Source organism: Arachis stenosperma, chromosome 9, assembly GCF_014773155.1.
Source record: "Arachis stenosperma cultivar V10309 chromosome 9, arast.V10309.gnm1.PFL2, whole genome shotgun sequence".
In the NCBI taxonomy this organism is placed as follows: Eukaryota; Viridiplantae; Streptophyta; class Magnoliopsida; order Fabales; family Fabaceae; genus Arachis; species Arachis stenosperma.
Genome location: NC_080385.1, coordinates 95,852,038 through 95,859,068, shown reverse-complemented (window position 1 = coordinate 95,859,068; position 7,031 = coordinate 95,852,038). Strand labels below are relative to the sequence as shown.

General features: G+C 41.7%; 1 non-coding gene across 1 annotated transcript; it reads right to left on the bottom strand.

Annotated features, from left to right (window-relative positions):
- Nucleotides 1-569: 569 nt before the first annotated feature.
- Nucleotides 570-677, bottom strand: LOC130952697 (small nucleolar RNA R71). Its single transcript, XR_009074875.1, has one exon. It is a non-coding gene; the product is annotated as a small nucleolar RNA R71 (small nucleolar RNA).
- Between the last annotated feature and the right edge of the window lie 6,354 nt (nt 678-7,031).

Below are 7,031 nucleotides of genomic sequence, written 5' to 3'. Positions count from 1 at the left end.
TATTTTCTTGTTCTCTTCTCTTTCATATGAGCAGGAGCAAAGACAAAAGCATTCTTGTTGAGGCTGACCCTGAACCTGAAAGGACCTTGAAGCAAAAACTAAGAGAAGCTAAGGCACAACTCTCTGTAGAGGACCTAACAGAAATCTTCAAAGAAGAAGAACCCATGGCAGCCGAAAACAACAACAATGCCAACAATGCAAGGAAGGTGCTGGGTGACTTTACTGCACCTACTCCCGACTTCTATGGGAGAAGCATCTCTATCCCTACCATTGGAGCAAACAACTTTGAGCTTAAGCCTCAATTAGTTTCTCTAAGGCAACAGAATTGCAAGTTCCATGGACTTCCATTGGAAGATCCTCATCAGTTTTTAGCTGAATTCTTGTAAATCTGTGACACTGTCAAGACCAATGGGGTTGACCCTGAAGTCTACAAACTTATGCTATTCCCTTTTGCTGTAAGAGACAGAGCTAGGATATGGTTGGACTCACAACCTAAAGAAAGCCTGAACTCTTGGAAAAAGCTAGTCAATGCCTTATTGGCAAAGTTCTTTCCACCTCAAAAATTGAGTAAGCTTAGAGTGGAAGTCCAAACCTTCAGACAGAAGGAAGGTGAATCCCTCTATGAAGCTTGGGAAAGATACAAACAATTGATCAGAAAGTGTCCTTCTGACATGCTTTCTGAATGGAGCATCATAGGTTTCTTCTATGATGGTCTGTCTGAACTGTCCAAGATGTCATTGGATAGTTCTGCTGGAGAATCTCTTCATCTGAAGAAGATGCCTACAGAAGCTCAAGAACTCATTGAAATGGTTGCAAATAATCAATTCATGTACACTTCTAAAAGGAATCCTGTGAACAATGGGACGAATCAGAAGAAAGGAGTTCTTGAGATTGATACTCTGAATGCCATATTGGCTCAGAACAAAATATTGACTCAGCAAGTCAATATGATTTCTCAAAGTCTGTCTGGAATGCAAGCTGCACCAGGCAGTACTAAGGACGCTTCATCTGAAGAAGAAGCTTATGATCCTGAGAACCGTTCAATGGAAAAGGTGAACTACATGGGAGAACCCTATGGAAACACCTATAATCCTTCATGGAGAAATCATTCAAATCTCTCATGGAAGGATCAACAGAGACCTCAACAAGGTTTCAACAATAATAATGGTGGAAGAAACAGGTTTAGCAATGGCAAGCCTTTTCCATCATCTTTTCAGCAACAGACAGAGAATTCTAAGCAGAGCCACTCTGACTTAGCAACCATGGTCTCTGATCTAATCAAAACCACTCAAAGTTTCATGACTGAAACAAGGTCCTCCATTAGGAACTTGGAGGTACAAGTGGGTCAGCTGAGTAAGAAAGTTACTGAACTCCCTCCTAGTACTCTTCCAAGCAATACAGAAGAGAATCCAAAAGGAGAGTGCAAGGTCATCAACATGGCCGAATTTGGAGAGGAGAAAGAGGCAGTGAGCGCCATTGAGGAAGACCTCGATGGACGTCCACTGGCCTCCAATGAGTTCCCTAATGAGGAACCATGGGAATCTGAGGCTCACACTGAGACCATAGAGATTCCATTGGATTTACTTCTGCCATTCATGAGCTCTGATGAGTATTCTTCCTCTGAAGAGGATGAATATGTCACTGAAGAGCAAGTTGCTAAGTACCTTGGAGCAATCATGAAGCTAAATGACAAGTTATTTGGTAATGAGACTTGGGAGGATGAACCCCCTTTGCTCACCAAAGAACTGGATGACTTGACTAGGCAGAAACTACCTCAAAAGAGACAAGATCCTGGGAAGTTTTCAATACCCTGTACCATAGGCACCATGACCTTTAAGAAGGCTCTGTGTGACCTAGGGTCAAGCATAAACCTCATGCCTCTCTCTGTAATGGAGAAGCTAGGGATCTTTGAGGTGCAAGCTGCAAGAATCTCACTAGAGATGGCAGACAATTCAAGAAAACAAGCTTATGGACTTGTAGAGGATGTTCTGGTAAAGATTGAAGACCATTACATCCCTGTTGATTTCGTGGTCCTAGAGACTGGGAAGTGCATGGATGAATCCATCATCCTTGGCAGACCCTTCCTAGCCACAGCAAAGGCTGTGATTGATGTGGACAGAGGAGAATTGATCATTCAAGTGAATGAAGAATCCTTTGTGTTTAAGGCTCAAGGATATCCCTCTGTCACCATGGAGAGGAAGCATGAAGAGCTTCTCTCAAAATAGAGTCAAACAGAGCCCCCACAGTCAAACTCTAAGTTTGGTGTTGGGAGGCCACAACCAAATTCTAAGTTTGGTGTTGAACCCCCACATTCAAACTCTAAGTTTGGTGTTGGGAGGTTCCAACATTGCTCTGAGTATCTGTGAGGCTCCATGAGAGCCCTCTGTCAAGCTACTGACATTAAAGAAGCGCTTGTTAAGAGGCAACCCAATGTTATATTTAATCTATTTTCCTTTGTTATTTCATGTTTTCTGTAGGTTGATGATCATGGGAAATCAAAAAATCAATTGAAAAAGCAAAAACAGAATGAAAAATAGAAAGAAAAACAGCACACCCTGGAGGAAGACCTTGCTGGCGTTTAAACGCCAGTAAGGACAGCAAATGGGCATTTAACGCCCAGTCTGGCACCATTCTGGGCGTTTAACGCCAGAAAGGGGCACCAAACTGGCGTTAAACGCCAGGAAAGGGCAAGAAGCTGGCGTTAAACACCAGAAATGGGCACTAGCCCGGCGTTTAATGCCAGAATTGGCATAAAGAGCATTTTTGCTCGCCACTTGGTGCAGGGATGAATTTTCCTTGACACCTCAGGATCTGTGGACCCCACAGGATCCCCACCTACCCCACCACCCTCTCTCTTCTTCTTCACCCATTCACCAATCACCTCAACCACTCTTTTCCAAAAACCCCTCACCTATCAAAACCCACTATTCTCTTCACCACTCACATCCATCCTTCATAAAACCCCACCTACCTCACCATTCAAATTCAAACCACTTTCCCTCCCAAACCCACCCATAATGGCCGAACCCTACCCCTCTCTCCACCCCTATATAAACCCATCTTCACTCCTTCATTTTCACACAACCTAAACACTACTTCTCCCCCTTTGGACGAACCACAAAGCCATCTCCATCTCCTCTATTTCTTCTTCTTCTACTCTCTTCTTTCTTCTTTTGCTCGAGGACGAGCAAACTTTTAACTTTGGTGTGGTAAAAGCATTGCTTTTTGTTTTTCCATAACCATTTATGGCATCCAACGCCGGAGAAACCTCTAGAAAGAGGAAAGGGAAGGCAAAAGCTTCCACCTCCGAGTCATGGGAGATGGAGAGATTCATCTCAAGGGTGCATCAAGACCACTTTTATGAAGTTGTGGCCATGAAGAAGGTGATCCCCGAGGTCCCTTTCAAACTCAAAAAGAGTGAATATCCGGAGATCCAACATGAGATTCGAAGAAGAGGTTGGGAAGTTCTTACCAACCCCATTCAACAAGTCAGAATCTTAATGGTTCAAGAGTTCTATGCCAATGCATGGATCACCAAGAATCATGATCAAAGTGTGAACCCGGACCCAAAGAATTGGCTTACAATGGTTCGGGGGAAATACTTAGATTTTAGTCCGGAAAATGTAAGGTTGGCATTCAACTTGCCCATGATGCAAGGAGATGAACACCCTTACACTAGAAAGGTCAACTTTGATCAAAGGTTGGACCGAGTCCTCATAGACATTTGTGAAGAGGGCGCTCAATGGAAGAGAGATTCAAGAGGGAAGCCGGTTCAACTGAGAAGGCATGACCTCAAGCCCGTGGCTAGGGGATGGTTGGAGTTTATCCAACGCTCAATCATTCCCACTAGCAACCGGTCTGAAGTTACTATAAACCGGGCCATCATAATTCATAGCATCATGATTGGAGAGGAAGTAGAAGTTCATGAGATTATAGCCCAAGAACTTTATAAGGTGGCGGATGATGACATGTCATCATATACCTATTTTTCTATGCTTTTTCATACAAGAAATTGATGATTTGTGCTTAAATATTGAATGCTTTTGTGCTTAAATGATATATTTTCTTGATCTTTTAATTTTATAAATCTTGTAGGAAATAAGAAGAAAAAGAAGCAAAGAAGCACAAAATAAGCTAAAAAGGAGAAAAAAAGAACTTTGGGGAATACTTTGAAGTTGGAGCACGCTTTGGAGCCTTAGGCCACGCTTTTAAAAGCGTGGCCCATGACCAAATCAAAGGAGGAAGCAACCAGCACGCACACTGCCCTGCTCTTGCCAAGGGCAGGGCAATATCGTGATGAAGCAAAGTGAGGTTGAAGCAAATTTTCGCTAAGTTAAATTTGGGGCGCTCACAGCATGACCATGCCTACTTCAAAGGGCTATAACTTGAGCTAAAGACGTCCGATTGATGTGCTTCCAGTTGCGTTAGAAAGCTGACATTTAGAGCTTTCCAACGCTATATGACAATCCATATTTGGCATACAATTGAGGCATGAGTGAAAGGCATCTTTAAGGGCCAAAAATAAGCGAAAATAAACCAAAGTGCTTCCACCAAGGTTCGAAGCTGGAGCCTCACTCCAAAGCAAAGTAGCGCTCATTATTCTGCTCTGCCCTCTTGGAGAGCAGGGCAATGTCATGCTTCTCTTCATGAAAAATCAAGGAAAATTGCTCCCCCAAATGCTTTCACCAAGGTTCGAATTTGGGAACTCCCCTTGGTACGCACATGGGCATGCATGACACGGGCATCCTTGGCGCACAGCAAGGGAGCTTGGGCGCACAACTTGGACGCACCATGACAACATTGCCCTGCTCTCCACAAGGGTAGGGAAGCATCCTGATGCCCCTCCCACACTTGGCACGCAACATGCATCCCCACACAAAGTTTCACTGCTCTGCCCTCCACAAGAGCAGAGCAGCCTCCTGGGAGCAACATATGGGCCAAAATCAACCAAAATTCAATTTAATTCAATTCCTCACCAAATTGAATCAAGGCCAACCAAACCCATTTCTCCTCAAATTCAAAGCAAGCAAAGCCCACTCAACATGACTCAAAGGCACACAGAGAAGCTAGATTAGGAATTTCATTTTGTGAATTTGTTTTTAATTTCAATTTCATTTTATTTTCATTTTGTAAAAAGCCTATATAAAGGCATCACTCTCATTTCAAAAAAGAGGAGCTCCATTAGAAAGGCTAGCTCTACTAGGGAGCATTAGGATTTGAGATCTCTCTCTCTTAGTTTTCATTTCTATTTTGAATTTGGATTGAGAGTGAAGGAATTTTGTTTCCCTCTTGGTCTAAGATTTCTCTTGTTCTTCTTCTGCAAACTTTCAAGTGAATTGTGATTTGAATCAAAGTTTTTTTCATTGCTTTCATCTTTAATTTTCCTGCATCTTGTTTGCTGTTGGATCAATGAAGGGATTGAGATCTAGACTTGTTTTCTAGTCTCCTCCAGCCTTGAGATCTTCAACTTTTCTTTAGCTATTGAAATTGAGCTGCATTTTACTTTCTGTTTCATTCCTCTTCAATTTCCTTTCTGTTTTGATCTTGAGAGCAAGTGAGCTCTTGGCTTCCTTTCTGTTTTTACTATTTCATTGAAATTGTTAGTTTCACTTTGAGATTTGAGAAATGATCTATGTCTCTTTGTTGCATCTCATTGCTCCCAATTTAATTTCCTGCACTTGTGTTCTTCTGCAATTTACATTTAAGCTACTGTGACCTTGAATTTACTTTTCCGGCAATTTAATTTCCTTGCAATTGTTCTAAGCTTTGATCTACTGCTTTCATTTAATTTCCCTGCACCCACTCCCTTTTACATTTCCTGAAATTTACATTTCTTGTCATTTAAGATTCCGTTAATTTACATTTCTTGCTCTTTAAGTTTCTATCCATTTTTACTTTCTGCACTTTAAATTCATTGCAATTTTACTTTCTGATGATCAACTTCACACAATTCACTTAAATGTTAGCTTGACTAAACTAATCACCCACTAAAGTTGCTTGATCCATCAATCCCTGTGGGATCGACCTCACTCTTGTGAGTTATTACTACTTGATGCGACCCGGTACACTTGCCGGTGAGCTTTGTGTGTTTGGAAATTCGTTTTTCACAAAAACACCCATCAAGTTTTTGGCGCTGTTGCCGGGGATTGATTAGATCAATAATGATTAAGTGGGTGAGAAGTCTAGATCAAGCATTTTTTCTTTTTTGTTCTTTATTTTAAAGTGAAACCAAGGTGTTTGAGTTTTTGCCTCACTAAGAAATTCTCATCTCTGATATGAGTAATTTCAATTTTCCTTGGTGTTGTGTTTTCCATAATTTAAATGGAGTTCAACTCATCTTATGATCAAACAAATTTTATGGGATATTACCCACCATCACCAATCTCTAATGGTGGTTGGGAATATCACCAAGAAATCACAGATTCTGAGCACTCCAATCTATGGAGAAATGCTTCAGAAACACAAGATGAGAAAGAAAATCATATGGGATATTTCCCTCCACCACAAAATGATGAAAGTCATTATTCTAATGGTGGCTGGGAGTATCACCAAGGAATGAAAGAGCATCCACCCTCACGTCCCAGTTTCTCATTTGAAAGTTCTTCATCACTTGATTATGCCTCAACACAAAGTTTCCTCCAAAATCCATACAAGTCATCCCATCAATCACACAACTCATTCCACACCCCTCAACACAACTTCACCACAACACATCCATGTCACCAAAATTACTCTCAACCTTCATCTCTTGAACCAACAGACGAGGATTACCTTCAATGGTCCAAAGAACCCTTAGAAAGCCGATGCCAAGCCATTGAAATACATAGAAAACTCATGGAAAGATACACACAATCCCAATCCTGGAAAGAAATGATCTTCAAGAAGATGAATGGGCCCTTAGAGCAAACAAGGGGGAACTTAGAACCATCAAATAGTGAGGATGAAGACCAATTTGTGAGTGAGGAAGTGGAAAAACAAGAACAAAAGGTCCCTGTGTCAAGTGAAATTGCAATGAAGGATGAGGGGTGGTG